General features: G+C 38.1%; 1 protein-coding gene across 2 annotated transcripts in view; it reads left to right on the top strand.

The window, feature by feature from the left end:
• Positions 1-14,899, top strand: part of LOC117200614 (restin homolog) — a 53,925-nt gene that overhangs the window by 10,335 nt on the left and 28,691 nt on the right. The window lies entirely within an intron of this gene.

Below are 14,899 nucleotides of genomic sequence, written 5' to 3'. Positions count from 1 at the left end.
AATGTTTTCGCCAGCTTTATTGCCATATAACTGACATAACATTGTGTAAATTTAAGATGTACAATGTGGTGATTTGATATACACACGTATTGCAAAATATTACCACAATAAGGTTGGTTAATACGTCCACCACCTCACATAATTACCTTTTTTTTTTTCATGATGAGACAGTTGGTTTCTTCTGAGGCCTATCTCCTTGGCTTGTAGATGGCCATCTGTTCTCTGTGTCTTCGCTTGGTCACTGTGTCCAAATTTCTTCCTCTCATTAAGAACATCAGTCATGTTGAATTAGGGCTCACCCTAAAGATCTCATTTTAACATAGTTACTTCTTTAAACACCCTATCCTCAAATACAGTCACATTCTGGGGTACTAGGGGCTAGGACTTCAACATATGAATTTTGAGGGGACACACTCAGCCCATAAGAGTGGCTTTATTCCTTGAGACCTCTTTTCTGCTCAGGACCTCATTAAAGTTCTTTTCTGCTATCTTATCTATCAATAGCCTGACTCCAGGTTTCATGTAGATAGATAGATAATTTCTTTCAATTTTTTATGCTAACATTTTCCCTCTTTTAGCATAGAGAGGTGAATAGAAATTAAATTTAAACATAATTTACATAGATACAATAAATCTTATTACACTTTGGAGACATTTCTTAGTTTTTTCTTTCAGGAAAAAAATGTGATGCAAATCCCTGAAAATTGTCGCAGTTTTACTATGGGTAGCATTGTTCTTCTTCTCCACAGAATAACTTACTACTAATACTTCTGAAGTTTGGGATTTTTGATAATTTGGATTTGGATTCAATTAGGGTTTATGTCTATGCCTAATTCATAAAAAAACTTTTAAACCAAATTGTCAAAAAAGACAGGTTTTAAACCTTGTTTAAAGAAAATATGTAAGCTATTTTCAAGAATTTCCAAGTACTTTTTAAAAGCAATTTTCTACATGTACATAAAGCATTTGGTACCTATACATATTTTTCATCTATTTGTCAAAACAGATATCTAAAAGGCTCTACAAGGTCTCATTTTGACTTGATTTTAGATACTATATACGTTAAAAAGTATTCCATAGCTCATATTGGCATTTTCTGAATTTAATAAAAATTAGTGACAGTTTAACTGTGTCAAACTTACTTAAAAAAAAAAAAGTCTAGTGATTTCAGTAGAGTACCTTCAGCATGAGTCATCTTTCCCTTTTCCAATAACCTATTATTTAATCCTACAGGAACACAATTGTCTTGATGAGACAGTTTTTCTCTTCACTGCATACATTTAAATCTTTTGTTATAATTAACTTTATCTCTTTGTGGGACATACAAAAATAATTATCATGTGTTTCTGTCCAATAATGGAGAAACAGGTGCAAGAGAGCTATATTTAGGAAAAGCCAGGTATAGAAGGGATAAATATTAAAGTATTCAGTTGGTGATTGTGTTGTCTAGTTTAGGCAATATGATATTTAGCTAAAACTCTTGCATAGTGCTAGGTGGGCTGCTGTAGTAGTAAAAGTTAAACAGGGAATTCCCTGGTGGTCCAGTGGTTAGGACTTGGCACTTCCACTGAAGGGGGCCCGGGTTCGATCCCTAGTTGGGGAACTAAGATCCCACAAGCCATGAGGCACGGCCAAGAAAAAATTAAAAAAAAAAAAAGTTAAACAACTTGTAAAAAAAATTACTGATAATATGTACAATAAGGCCTAGTGTCTTAAATTGAAGATAAATTTAATGTGTTTTGCCAGTATTTTTAATTTGATTTTCATGGAAACTTTTATTTGTGAGGGCAATATGACAGTGTTTTTTGCAGATAAGATGTTTTCTTCCCTTAGTGTAGTAAAAAGGCAAACAGTAGAAAGCTGGTAGATGCAGCCAGCTCTGGAGGGGAGAATGGAGGCAATATAAATTTTGCAGCTAAAGAAAAATATATGAGAACCAGTTATTATTAATTTTAATTGAAATTTTAATTGAGGTAATTGTAGATTCATTTGCAGTTTTAAGAAATAATACAGAGAGATCCACTGTAGATTTTGCAAAGTTTCTCCCAAATTTTTCACAACTATGGTATAATGTAACAGCCTAAATATTGACATTGATACAATACAATCCACTAATATTATTCAAGTTCCCCCAGTTTTACTTGTACTCATTTGTGTGTTTGTGTGTATCAAGTTCTAAACAGTCAGTCAAAATACTGAACAGTTAGTTTTAACAGCACAAAGATCCTTCCCATTGCCATTTGTTATCCACACCCACTTCCTTCCCATCCCCAAATCCTGGCAACCACTAATGTCTTCTCCATTTCTAAAATGTTGTCATTTCAAGAATGTTATATACTGAAAAAAAAATACTCAAAAAGCTAAACATAGAGTTATCACATGACCCAACAATACCACTCCTGGATATATAGACAAGAGAATTAGAAATATATTCACAAAAAAACTTGTAAATGAATGTTCACTGTAGCATTTTTCATAAAGCCAAAAAGTGGACACAACCCAAATATCCATCAGCTGATGAGTAGATATGCAATATGTGGTATATCCATATAGTAGAATGTTATTTAGCCATAAAAATGAATGAAGTCCTGATTCATGCTCCAACATGGTTGAACCTTGAAAACATTATGCTAAATGAAAAGAAGCCAGTCACAAGAGGCAACATATTGTACAATTCCATTTATATAAAATGTACAGAATAGGCAAATCCATAGAAACAGAACAGATTAGTGGTTGCCAGGAGCTAGGAGGAGGGGGGAATGGGGAGTGACTACTAACAAGTATGGGGTTTCTTTAGGGGATAATGAAAATGTTCTGGAATTAGATCATGGTGTTGGTTGCACAACTACAAATATACTAAAAACTGAATTGTACACTTTAAAGGGTGAATTTTATGGTATGTGGATTATATCTCAATTTAAAAAGTAAAAAATTGTTCAATATGGCTGCACAAGTCTATGAACCACTCAACTGTATACTTTAAATGGATGAATCCATGAATTATATCCTAATAAAGCTGCTTTTTTGTGTGTGTGTGGTACGCGGGCCTCTCACTGTTGTGGCCTCTCCCGTTGCGGAGCACAGGCTCCGGACGCGCAGGCTCAGCTGCCCTGGCTCATGGGCCCAGCCGCTCCGCGGCATGTGGGATCTTCCCGGTCCGGGGCATGAACCCGTGTCCCCTGCATTGGCAGGCGGACTCTCAACCACTGCGCGACCAGGGAAGCCCCAATAAAGCTGTTTTTTAAATGTTATACAAAAGAATCATGCATATGTTACCATTTGAGATTGGCTTTTTCATTCAGCATAATTTCCTGGAGATTTCTTCAAGCTCTTGTATCAATAGTTTGGTCCTTTTTATTGCTGAGATTGTGGTATGTATATACCACAGTTTGTTTAACCATTCATTTGTTGACTTGTTGGTTTTTTAGCTATCACATATAAAATTGCTATGAACATGCATGTACAGGTTTTTGTGTGAACATAATTTTTCATTTCTCTGGGATAAGTGCCCCAAAATACAATAGCTGGGTCATATGGTATTTGCATATTTAGTTTTAAAAGCAACTGCCAAACTATTTTCCAGAGTAGCTGGACCATTTTATCCTCCTACCAGCAACATATAAGTGATCTGGTTTCTCTGCATCCTCACCGGCGTCTGGTGTTGTCATTATTTTGTATTTTAGATATTTTAATATATGTGTAGTGGTATCAAATTTTGGCTTTAAGTTGCATATCCTTAATGGCTGATGATGTTGAATGTATTTTTTTTAACTATTTATTTATTTAGGCTGGACCGGGTCTTAGCTGTGACATGTGGGATCTTTTTTTTTAGTTGCATCATGAGGGCTTCTTAGTTGCGGCATGCATGTGGGATCTAGTTCCCCAACCAGGGATCGAAACCAGGCCCCCTGCATTGGGAGCACAGAGTCTTACCCACTGGACCACCAGGGAAGTCCCTGAACCTATTTTTATGTGCTTATTTGCCATCCACATATCCTTTCCGGTAAAGTTTCTGTTCAAGTCTTTTGCCCATTTTTTAATCAGATTGTTTTCTGAGAGTCTAGAGTCCTTTATATATTCTAGACATAAGTCTTTTGTTGACAATTTTTATCAACAAGCTGTATCTGAGTTTGGGGGTTACCTAAATTTAGCTAAGTTCTGAATATATTTCTGGTTCGTTATATCCAAATCCAACATCAAACTATTCAAAAATTTGGATTCTTTAATATAAAAGATAACAGGCATACCTCTTTTATTGTGTTTCACTTTATTGCACTTCGCCGATATTGTGTTTTTCACAAATTGAAGGTCTGTGGCAGCCCTGCTTTGAGAAAGTCTATTGGCGCTATTTTTCCAATAGCATCTGCTCACTTCATGCCTCTGTGTCACATTTTGGTAGCTTTCACAATATTTCAGACTTTTTCATTATTATATTTGTTGTGGTGATCAGTGATCTCTGATGTTACTAATGTAATTGTTTTGGGGACCACAAACTGTGCCCATATAAGATAGCGAGCTTAATTGATAAATGTTGTGAGTTCTGACTACTCCACCTACTGCTATTCCCCATCTCTCTCCCTCTCCTCAGGCCTCCCTATTCCCTGAGACACAACAATATTAAAATTAGGCCAATTTATAACTCGACAATGACCTCTAAGTGTTAAAGTGGAAGAATGAGTTGCTCATCTCTTGCTTTAAATCAAAAGCTAGGAATGATTAAGCTTAGTGAGGAAGGCGTATCAAGAGCTGAGATAGGATGAAAGCTAGGCCTTTTGCCCCAAACTGTTAGCCAAGTTGTGAAAGCAAAGGAAAAGTTCTTGAAAGAAATTAAAAGTGCTACTCCAGTGAACACACAAGTGATTAGAAAGTGAAACAGCCTTATTGCTGATATGGAGAAAAGTTCTTGTGATCTGGATAGAGATCAAACCAGCCACAGCATTCCCTTAAGCCAAAGCCTAATCCAGAGCAAAGCCCTAACTCTCTTCAATTCTAGGAAGGCTGAGAGAGGTGAGGAAGCTGCAGAAACAAGTTTTGAGGCTAGCAGAGGTTGGGTCATGAGGTTTGAGGGAAAAGCTGTTTCCATAACATAAAAGGTGAAGCAGCAAATGCTGATGTAGAAGCTGCAGCAAGTTATCCAGAAGAACTAGCTAAGATCAAGATGAAGGTGGCCACACTAACCAACAAATTTTCGGTGCAGCCTCCTATTGGAAGAAGATGCCATCTAGGACTTCCATAGCTAGAAAGAAGTCAATGCCTGGCTTCAGAGCTTCCAAGGACAGGCTGACTCTCTTGTTAGAGGCTGATGCAGCTGGTGACTTTCAGCTGAAGCCAGTGATCATTTACCATTCCCCAAGTCCTAGAGCCCTTGAGAATTATGCTAAATCTGTTTTGCCTGTGCTCTGTAAATTGAACAACAAAGCCTGGATGACAGCCCATTTGTTTACAACATGGTTTACTGAGTATTTTAAACTTGGTGTTGAGGCCTACTTCTCAGAAAAAAAGATTTCTTTCAAAATATTACTGCTCTTGGTCACCCAAGAGCTCTGATGGAGATATACAATGAGGTTAATGTTATTTTCATGCCTGCTAATACAACATCCATTCTGAAGCCCATGGATCAGGTAGTAATTTCAACATGTTTCTTTAGAGATTTTATTTATTTATTTATTTTGGCTGCTCCGGGTCTTAGTTGCAACACACGGGATCTTTTAGTTGCAGCATGTGGACTTCTTAGTTGCATCATGTGGACTCTTGGTTGCGGCATGTATGTGGGATCTAGTTCCCTGACCAGGGATAGAACCCGGGTCCCCCACGTTGGGAGTGCTGAGTCTTACCTATTGGACCACCAGGGAAGTCCCTAATTTCGACTTTCAAGTCTTATTATTTATGAAATACATTTCGTAAGGCTATTGTTGCCATAGTGATTCCTCTGATGCATCTGGGCAAAGGAAATTGAAAAACTTCTGGAAAGGATTCACCATTCTAGATGCCATTAAGAACATTTGTAATTCATGGAAAGAGTTCAAAATATCAACATTAACAGAAACTTGTAAGAAGTTGATTCTAACTCTCATGGATGACTTTGAGGGGTTCAAGACTTCAGTGGAGGAAGTCGCTGCAGATGTGGTGGAAATAGCAAGAGAACTAGAATTAGAAGTGGAGCCCGAAGATATGACTGAATTGCTGCTATCTCATGATAAAACTTGAACAGATGAGGAGTTGCTTCTTATGGATGAGCAAATAAAGTGATTTCTTGAGATAGAATCTACTCCTGGTGAAGATGCTATGAAGATGCTTGAAAGGACAGCAAAGGATTTAGAATATTACATAAACTTAGTTGATAAAGCAGGGACAGGGTTTGAGAGGATTTACTCCAATTTTTAAAAAGATTTCTATGGGTAAAACTCTTTCAAAAAGTTTTACGTGCTGAGAGAAATTGTTTGTGAAAGGACGAGTCAATTGATGTGGCAAACTTCATTGTTGTCTTATGTTAGGAAATTGCCTCAGCCATCCTAACCTTCAGCAACCACCACCTGCTTAAGTCAGCAGCCATCAGCATGGAGGCAATTTCAATTGCCTCCATCAGCAAAAAGATTATGACTCACTGAAGGCTCAGATGATGGTTAGCATTTTTTAGCAATGAAGTATTTTTAAATTATGGTATGTATATTGTTTTTTTAGAGACAATGCTATTGCACATTTTATAGTATAGTGTAAACATAACACTTATATGCACTGGGAAACCAAAAAATTCATGTGGTTCGCTTTGTTTTGATACTTGCTTTATTGCAGTGGTCTGCAGTATCTCTGAAGTATGCCTGTAATGCAAGAGTGGTGGTTTTTTGTTGTTGTTGTTGTTTTTTGGGTTTTTTTTGTAATTCATAAAGTCATGACTTTTTAATCACAATAAAATATTGCTCGATGCCAGTTTTTCGTTACATAGCTGTAATTTTTTGGACTTTCCTAAATATTCCACTACATGTGTCAGACTTTTTTTAAATTTTTATTGGAATATAGTTGATTTACAATGTTGTGTTAGTTTCAGGTGTACAGCAAAGTGAATCAGTTATACATATACACGTATCCATCCTTTTTTAGATTCTTTTCCCACATAGGTCATTATGGAGTATTGAGTAGAGTTCCCTGCGCTATACAGCAGGGCCTTATTAGTTATCTATTTTATATATAGCAGTGTGTATATGTCAATCCCAATCTCCCAATTTATTCCTCTCCCCCTTAACCCCTGGTAATTGTAAATTTGTTTTCTACATGTGTAACTCGATTTCTGTTTTGTAGATAAGTTCATTTGTACCCTTTTTTAAGATTCCACATATATGCGTTATCATATGATATTTGTCTTTCTCATGAAGGAGTGTTTTTAAATCTTAGAGTTTGCAAATCACTGTTTATCTGGAGGAAGTAAAAACTAGAACTGTCAAGTCCTCTGGAGGACTAATTGACAAGGTTTGGTCATTAAAAGGAAAATTAAACTAGATCTAGAATCAATGTTGTGTGAGTCTGAGACTCATGCTACCTTAAGTACTTTTCAAGAAACCTGTTACCTAACATTATCTTAAAAATACCCTAACAATAAGATAACTAAAAATAAGATCTTAAAACATAGTTCTTATATCCTAGTATAGCGAAATGGGACCACTGCATTACACAACTCCAGGGGACATTCATTATTTACATGGTATCGCTGAACCACTGCAGTTCAGAGAACCCCCTGACTTACTGGTTAAAATAATGAAGATAATGCTGACAGACTTGAGCAATTATTGTGATTACCAGAAATTGGGATCATTTGATAGGAATCAAGTTTCAGCTCAGCATTTGTTTAGGTTCTGCCATGTGAAAATTACTAAAATAAGGCACTTGGGAGGTGAGGATATAAAAATAAATTAACCATGATTCTCATCCACAAAAAAATTAGAAGGTGGGGAGTTAGGCATATACAATGAAAGGAAATACCAGGTAAACTCTGAGCATAGGCTTCTTGGAGGTAGGGGCAGTTAAGGTGAAACTTGAAGGGCATAGAAGTTGAAGATAGGGGTGTAGGAGGACTCCTCTGGTGGTCCAGTGGTTGAGACTCTGCGCTTCCACTTCAGGGGGCATAGGTTCGATCCCCGGTTGGGGAACTAGGATCCCACATGCCGTGCGACATGGCCAAAAAAATAAATAAAATAAATAACTGAAGATAGGGGTGTAGAACTGTAAAAGTAGGTTGGAGTCAATGAAGTAGCCAGAATAACATGCTATAATAAGTTTGAGGTTGATGGGGAATCATCACAGTGTTTTGTTGTTTTTTTTAAATTAATTAATTATTTAATTTTATTTTTTAAATTTTTGGCTGCACTGGGTCTTCGTTGTTGCACGCGGGCTTTTCTCTAGTTGTGGCGAGCAGGGGCCACTCTACGTTGCGGTGTGCGGGCTTATTGCTGTGGCTTCTCTTGTTGCAGAGCACAGGCTCTAGGCGCGCAGGCTGCAGCAGTTGTGGCACGTGGGCTCAGTAGTTGTGGTGCATGGGCCTAGTTGCTCTGCAGCATGTGGGATCCTCCAGGGCCAGGGATCGAACCCGTGTCCCCTGCAGGCGGATTCTTAACCACTGCCCCACCAGCGAAGTCCCCAACACAGGGTTTTGAGGAGAAGTGATATTATACGATCTGAAACAGCTAAGGGTAGAATAGATATTCTTTACTTGTGTTCTTGGAACGTTCTGCTCATACCACTGTTATTGCACCTGTTATGGTATATTCTAGTTGTTTCAAAATTGGTCTCCCTAGTGAGCTGGGAAATTTTTGAGAGTTCTTAATCTTCTCAGGATCCCCAGAGCCTAGCACATGCCTGAAACACAGAAGACACTAAGCCTTGTCTGTTGAATAAAGAATGGCTCAGAGGGTTGCTAGATTGGAGGTGGGAAGACCAAGTACGATGTCTTACAACAAACAGTGCATGAGATAGACAATGAAGCCCTGAAACAAGACAAAGATAAATGGGAAGAAAGGGGTAGATATGAAAGACATTAGAAGTACAATGAACAGACCAAATGACTTGAGGGGGAGAGTTAAAAACAAAAGGGTGAGTAAAAAATGACTCTGATCTAATTAACATATTTTTAAATGAATCAATTTACATATAAATGAATTTTAAACTTTTTTTTTCCCCCACACTGCACTGTTTGCGGGATCTCAGTTCCCTGACCAGGGATTGAACCCAGGCCACAGCAGTGAAAGCTCAGAATCCTAACCACTAGGCCACCAGGGGGCTCCCACTTTCCATTTTTTAAACATTTGAACTTGCTATTAAGAGGTATTTTCTAAATAGATCTTTCATAGAATATCTAACCCATTATTTTAAGTAAATTAATTTGTGATTAAATAAATAGGTCTTAAGACAGGATCTGAGTTGTAATACATAGACTCAGAGGTGAAGCAAATCACATATTTTGATAATAAATAGAAACTGACGAATGAAGAGTGGAAGTGCTCAAGAAATGCCATAAAAGAATAATTCCTTTACACAAGGAGTAAAAGTTTCACTTGTGTGAAAAGTAAGAAGGGGGTAAAAAATCTGATCCTAGAGTTTAGTACAAGGTAAAAAGATTTAAAACATTTCGTTATCAACCAGACTGTAAGCCATTTCCATTTCCTCTATGGTAGGAAGGTTATATTTATTCTATGAGGATTGCTCAAGGATCAAAACTATAGAACATCTTTTAATATGCATATTTTGGGGGAAATGGAACAATATTTTATAAAGAAGATTGGCCATGTGCTGGAAATGGCATTAAAAAGCAATCTAAATGATGAAGTCAGTGCAACCCTGGAGGCTATGGTGCTGACCATGAAGAGTTTATTGAATTCTGAAGATTCTACTTCACGCTGAGAAGCTTTATCTGGCTTCTAAATTGTAAAATTCATTTCAAAAATTTACCTCTCTTACGGTCATTTAAAGGAAAACAAAACACAACATAGAATTTGTCACATCCAGGTTTGCATTGTTCTTTGATACCGGCACTAATGGAAAGAAAATCAGGGACGGAGATAAAAAGGAGATAGATGGTTTCATGAAAGCCAAGGATCAGTCATGGAGTCACTGCAGAAAACAGAAACCACTCTGACTTTTCCAAAAAAAATTATTTAATACAGAGAATTACATGTATACAAAATGATTGGGAAGTCTTTGTGTGGGAGCTGGGGCCAGCGTTGGATGAATGTGTTCAAAGACACACCACTGTAGATGAGATCTGAAGGTCCAGAATTTGCTGCTACTGCCATTGAGCATTTCTTGCACAGCCACAGCTGTCTCTCAACTTCCACAAAACTGGTAAACAGGTCAGGGAATGTTTTTTTGTCCATTCTCCAAGGAGAATGTTTTTTCTCCTTGAACTTGGTTACCAGCAGACATAGCAGTGGGAAGATGGTCTTTTCTCCTTTAATTTAAATTTAATGAGAATGCATCTCTCTTTGGTGCAGCCCACTTTACATAAAGCATGGGTCTCAAAGTGTACTTACTCTCCAGACCAGCAACATTAACATCACCTGGAAGCTTGGTAAAAATACAAATTCTTGGGCTTCCCTGGTGGCGCAGTGGTTGAGAGTCCGCCTGCCGATGCAGGGGACACGGGTTCGTGCCCCGGTCCGGGAGGATCCCACATGCTGCGGGAGCGGCTGGGCCCGTGAGCCATGGCCGCTGAGCCTGCGCGTCCGGAGCCTGTGCTCCGCAACGGGAGAGGCCACAACAGTGAGAGGCCCGCGTACCGCAAAAAAAAACAAAAAACAAAAAAACCAAATTCTTAGTCCCAGGCCAAACTAGAAACTCTGGGGGTAGGTCTAGCAATCTGTTTTTAAAGAAGACTTCCAGGTCACTCTGAAGCATGCTAAAGTTTGAGAACCATTGACCTAGAGAATCCCAGCCTCCAAAAACGAGTCTGGAAAATAACAGTTTTATTTCTAGTTCTATGGAACAAGGAGACATCAGGAACGGGAATGGATACCAAGTGCCAATGACTGTACCCAGCAAAAGAGCATGGCCAATGGTGTCAAAAGCTTCAGTGACATGTGGAATATGATGACAACTGAAAAGAAGTGTTGAATCTGACATAAGAGAAGAGTTTCCATGGTGAGGCATAAAGGATGAGAGATGGAATGATATAAAAATTGATTAATAGTAGATAAAGAATGAGCACAGAGAGTTCTTACTGTCAGTGTGGCTGGGCAATGAAGAGGAGAAATGGGTTTTAGCCTGAGCTCAAATCTTTCACTTCATCTTCACGACCTTATTTGAGCACCACCCTGCTCCATTTCAGATACTTTAGTTGCTTCTGCAGCTAATTAGCAAAGTTTGTGGAGTGCTTTTTTGGATGACTTAATTTCAAGTTCCAAGGGAGCACAAACTGCAATTTAGTGTACATCTGCAATTTAGCATATGCTTATAATTTAGTGTATAGTTATATTCTAATATGTGCCAGACACTATGCTAGGCCCTTGATATATGTTATTTTTATTTCTTACAACCAGAATGTAAGGCGGTTAAGAAAATTTAACTTATTTGTCTTGGCCACAATCTGTCTTGTTCCTCCAGATTTTGAGGTCTTTCCACTCTTCCATATTTTCTTTCTCTATAAAATTACTGGCTTCATGGGGATGTGTTTTTTAAATAGCAGTATGATTAGAAAATACATAAAGGTATGTTTTGAGAACATATAAGGTTTATTTCATTGAATTCCACAGAATGATTTAGACACCGACGTATACACATACTGTATTAAAAATTTAATTTTAAATGCTTGATCTTCGTACCTCCTTTGCTGCTGGGAATTATAGCATTTCTAATTAATGTAATTTTATTCAGTAACAGAGTATTCTTGAACTTTTTTCTGGTTATAAAGCATATGCTGTTTTACAAAGTCAAATGAAAGCATTTCCTCTAAAATCAGGAACAAGACAAGGGTGCCCACTCTTGCTACTATTATTCAACATACTTTTGGAAGTCAAGAAAAAGAAATAAAAGGAATCCAAACTGGCAAAGAAGAAGTAAAACTGAAACTGTTTACAGATGACATGATACTATACATAGAAAATCCTAAAGATGCCACCAGAAAACTACTAGAGCTAAACAATGAATTTAGTAAAGTTGCAGGATACAAAATTAATACACAGAAATCTCTTGCATTCCTATACACTAACAAAGAAAGATCAGAAGGAGAAATTAAGGAAACAATCCAATTTACCATTGCAACAAAAGGAATAAAATACCTAGGAATAAGCCTAAGGAGGCAGAAGACCTGTACGCAGAAAACTGTGAGACTGATGAAAGAAATCAAAGATGACACAACCAGATAGAGAGATATGTCATGTTCTTGGATTGGAAGAATCAATATTGTGAAAATGACTATACTACCCAAAGCAATCTACAGATTCAGTGCAATCCCTATCAAATTACCAATGACATTTTTCACAACACTAGAACAAAAACTTTTACTTGTATGAAAACACAGAAGACCTCAAATAGCAAAAGCAATTCTGAGGAAAAAAAAAACGGAGCTGGAGGAATCAGCCTTCATGACTGTATACTACAGGGCTACAGTAATCAAGACAGTATGGTACTGGCACAAAAACAGAAATATAGATCAATGGAACAAGATAGAAAGCCCAGAGATAAACCCACGCACCTATGGTCAACTAATTTATGACAAAGGAGGCCAAAATATACAATGGAGCAAAGACAGCCTCTTCAATAGTGGTGCTGGGAAAACTGGACAGCTACATGTAAAAGAATGAAATTAGAACACTCCCTAACACCATACACAAAAATAAACCCAAAATGGATTAAAGACCTAAATGTAAGGCCAGACACTATAAAACTCTTAGAGGAAAACATAGGCAGAACACTCTAGCCACCTCCTAGAGTAATGAGAATAAAAACAGAACTAAACAAATAGGACCTAATTAAACTTAAAAGCTTTTGCACAGCAACGGAAACCATAAACAAGATGAAAAGACAACCCTCATCTTGGAAGAAAATGTTTGCAAATGAAGTAACTGACAAAGGATTAATCTCCAAAATATACAAACAGCTCATGCAGCTCAATATCAAAAAAACAAACAACCCAATCAAAAAATGGACGGAAGACCTAAATAGACATTTGTCCGAAGAAAATATACAGGTGGCCGACAAACACATGAAAAAATGCTCAACATTACTAATTATTAGAGAAATGCAAATCAAAACTACAATGAAATATCATCTCACACCGGTCAGAATGGCCATCATCAAAAAATCTACAAACAATAAATGCTGGCGATGGTGTGGAAAAAAGGGAACCCTCTTGCACTGTTGGTGGGAATGTAAATTGATACAGCCACTATGGAGAACAGTATGGAGGTTCCTTAAAAAAACTAAAAATAGAACTACCATGTGACCAAGCAATCCCACTACTGGGCATATACCCAGAGAAAATCTTAATTCAGAAAGACACATGCAGGCTTCTCTGGTGGCGCAGTGGTTAAGAATCTGCCTGCCAGTGCAGGGGACACAGGTTCGAGCCCTGGTCTGGGAAGATGCCACATGCCGCGGAGCAACTAAGCCTGTGTGCCACAACTACTGAGCCTGTGCTCTAGAGCCTGTGAGCCACAACTGCTGAGCCTGCACGCCACAACTACTGAAGCCTGCACTCCTAGAGCCCGTGCTCCACAACAAGAAAAGCCACTGCAATGAAAAGCCTGCACACTGCAAAGAAGAGTAGCCTCCACTCGCCACAACTAGATAAAAAGACTGCATGCAGCAACGAAGACCCAACACAGCCAAAAATAAATAAATAAATTTATATTAAAAAAAAGAAGACACATGCACCCCAATGTTCATTGCAGCACTATTTACAATAGCCAGGACATGGAAACAATCTAAATGTCCATCAACAGAGGAATGGATAAAGAAGATGTGGTACATATATACAATGGAATATTATTCAGCCATAAAAAAGAACAAAATTGAGTCATTTGTGGAGACGTGAATGGACTTAAATACTGTCATACAGAGTGAAGTAAAGTCAGAAAGAGAAAAACAAATATTGTATATTAATGCATACATGTGGAATCTGAAAAAATTGGTATAGATGATCTTATTTACAAAGCAGAAATAGAGACACAGACGTAGAGAACAAATGTATGGGTACCAAGGGGGAAGGGGCAGGTGGGATTAATTGGGAGATTGGGATTGACATATATACACTATTGATACTATGTATAAAATAGATAACTAATGAGGACCTACTGTACAGCACAGGGAACTCTCCAACTATACTGCAATAAAAATTTTTTTAAATAACAATAAAAAGAAGAAATTTGGCTTTACTTTCTTACTAGTTCATCAGGTTTACACACAGCCTATTAAGAAATTTGAACAAATTAGATTAAATTAAAAGATAATTGACCCTTGAATGTCAGCAGTGCCTCAATTTTCTTCATCTAGTGAACTTTCTTCACTTATCAGGTAGAAGAGCAGAGACTTTTTTTTTTTTTTTTTGTGGTACGTGGGCCTCTCACTGTCGTGGCCTCTCCCGTTGCGGAGCACAGGCTCCGGACGCGCAGGCTTAGCGGCCATGGCTCACAGGCCTAGCCGCTCCGCGGCATGTGGGATCTTCCCGACCGGGGCACGAACCCGTGTCCCCTGCATCGGCAGGCGGACTCTCAACCACTGCGCCACCAGGGAAGCCCAGCAGAGACTTTTTACATGGCTACCAAGAGATAAATAACTTACCTCACAGCAGCTGTGCCCCTTGCCTCTCCGATCCTTTTTGGACTCTTCCCCCAGTGGCAGCCATTGGTGGCTCTTTTATGTCATGTGATGTCTCATATCATTCTTGTTTCTCTTTATAGCTTTATGATCTCTTCTT

The sequence above is a fragment of the Orcinus orca genome, chromosome 2 (assembly GCF_937001465.1).
Source record: "Orcinus orca chromosome 2, mOrcOrc1.1, whole genome shotgun sequence".
NCBI classification, from domain to species: Eukaryota; Metazoa; Chordata; class Mammalia; order Artiodactyla; family Delphinidae; genus Orcinus; species Orcinus orca.
This window is presented reverse-complemented; position numbering and strand designations above follow the sequence as displayed.